Source organism: Melanerpes formicivorus, unplaced genomic scaffold (genome assembly GCF_026170545.1).
Source record: "Melanerpes formicivorus ecotype bairdi unplaced genomic scaffold, bMelFor1.0.p_v2 SCAF_215, whole genome shotgun sequence".
Taxonomy (NCBI): domain Eukaryota; kingdom Metazoa; phylum Chordata; class Aves; order Piciformes; family Picidae; genus Melanerpes; species Melanerpes formicivorus.
Window position 1 is genome coordinate 25001 of NW_027142567.1, and position 2500 is coordinate 27500.

Here is a 2500-nt window from a genome sequence, read left to right on the forward strand (position 1 = left end):
CTCCCCCTGCTGATATCCACAATTTTTCATAATCTTTATCAATATCATTATTTTTAACTACAGTTTTAACTGCTTCATCTGATGAATTTGCCAATCTGTGTAATCGTCTAGCTTGGATACTAGGGATTAACCCAGCCAATCGGGCTAAGCCTAAGCCTCCATCTTTAGTGTTGGAATACAAGATGCCATCACAGGTACAAACTGGGAGATGTAACCATTTTTTCACCCTATTTCGAATTGTTAAATCCATTTCTTCCAGATAGGTGGCTTTTACATTTGCCTGGTCTGCTAAGTAGATCAATCTAGGCACTGTGTACACTTTTAACATGTCCAATTTTTGAAATGGTTTTAAAGGGGCTCTTTCGATGCGATTGAGCCAAACTTCTAATTTATTTTGTAATTCGGGCTTAACTATCCCCACCCAAGGGTCGATTTGCAAGCCAAGATATTTCTCTGATTGACCCGGGTGGATCATGTTTAAAGGGGTACCGCTGATAAGCCATGGAGGACAGTCATTGATGGTGTAAGAGTCCTTAGTTGGTTGAATAAAGAAACCATGGCACTTTTCCCCCTGCGTTTTTAATCCAGTTAAATCACAAAATGCTTCTAGAATTTCAATATTTTTCTCCATTCCTGATTGGGACTTACTCAGCAGGACTAGGTCGTCTGCAAAAGCCAGAGCTGTTAATTTACCATTCCCGTGTTGGAACCCCTCCCCACATTCTTCTAATTTACATAACAGAGGGTCAATGCACAGGTTAAAGAGGAGTGGTGACATGGGATCGCCCTGTTTCACACCAGTTTTGATTCCTATTGATTCAGACTCTCCTTCTTTGGTTTTGATTCTGGTGTGAATGTTCTGATAGAAGTCCTTAATTAATGCTATTATGTGGTCATCCAGGCCCTTTTGCTTTAGCACCGCCAGGATGTGGGTGTGGCTCACTGAATCAAAGGCTTTGGCCAAATCGACAAAGACAACCCCCAAGGGTTTCTTTTGTTTCTTTGCATTCCTAATTAATAGCTGTAATAGTTTTAAGTTCTCAGCACAGCCAGAAGATTGAATGAAGCCTCTCTGCCTGGGGTTAATGGGACACGCCTTTGCCAACCTCGCAGTTAAGATTCTTGAATAGAGTCTCAGGATGATGGAACCAATAGTAATTGGCCGCCAGTTGTTAATATCATTTTGGCGTTCGGGCGCTGATGATTTAGGTATTAGGATTGTTCGGCATCCCCTTATTACATCTGGAATTTTGCCACTTAACAGCCAGAGATTAAATAGTTCTTTGATCTCCTCACAATTTGGATCCATTTTAAGCAGGGCCTTCAGGGTGATCCCATCAGGGCCTGGTGCCGATTTTTTATTCATGTCTTTGATATTCTTAAGGATCTCTTTCTCTGTAATCAATTCCTTAAAAGCCGAATTATCCGCCCGCCCCACAGACTGGAATGCTCCAAGTCCTTGAAATAAGTTCTGAGACTCCCACCTAGATCTGAAGGTGTTACTGACCTCTTCCAGGGGGATGGCACATTGCGCAGAGTCTTTTTCATCCAGAATCATATTCGCTAACTTCCCTCGATCTAAGCGGAAGAGGCGTTGGAATCGGAGAAATTCTCCACGCTTTCTGGCTCTTTTTCTCATCCACTCCTTTTGAGGTTTCTTCTGCTGAGGTTTACGTTGGCTCTTTTTTGGCACTTTCTGTTCAATTGATTTCTCAAACAAATACAAATATTGGTCCTGAGCTACCTCATTGAGTAATTTTAATGAGTCTGTTTTGCCTTCAATTATTTGTTTATATGTATTTTTAAGGATGGGCAGCTTCCCTGATGTCAGCTTTTCATTAATAGTCTTTTTATAGTGGGCTAGCAGCTCCCTTTCACCAGAAGACGGAATCACAGTCCTCTCCTCTTTTAACCTGTTCTTGCTCTCTTGTGTTTTCTCTCTTTCTGGCACCACAGTTTCTCTTAATAGTCTTCTCTTTTCACTGATCTGTTTGGCTGTTTTAGTTGTTAATTTTTCAGCAATCAATTTGTTAATATTTTTCCTCCCTTCAAACTCTTGATTTAGTTTCTGTAATAATTCTGTTTCCTCTTGGGACCAGATTTTCTTGTGAGCACCTCTTTTAGAGGTCTCTTTGGGGCGAGATGCTTCAATTCTTTCTGCGTTTCTCAGGGCTGGGTGAGCTAATCTCTTATGTTGTCCCAAGCCAATTTTAGTTTTAAAACATTTTTTACATTCTTCACACATAAACCCTTCTACCTGGGTAGGCTCTTGGACCCCTTTGCATTTTGGGAGATGGCATGAGATACTATGATGCTTTTCATTTGTCTTCCCACAGCGGGAACATTGGAAATTGATCTTTCTTTTCCCATGGGCTCTCTTTAGATGGTCAATCAATCTCGTCATATTGCCTGCCCGAGTGGTACAGCATGGACATGTCGGGTTGTCCTCTGGCATCTTCACCAGGGGGGTCCCAGGACAGATGTCAGCTGTATTATCCAG

At 41.7% G+C, this 2500-nt stretch overlaps 1 pseudogene; it reads right to left on the reverse strand.

Annotated features, from left to right (window-relative positions):
- LOC137457961 (28S ribosomal RNA) overlaps positions 1 to 2500 on the reverse strand; it is a 10205-nt pseudogene that overhangs the window by 4001 nt on the left and 3704 nt on the right.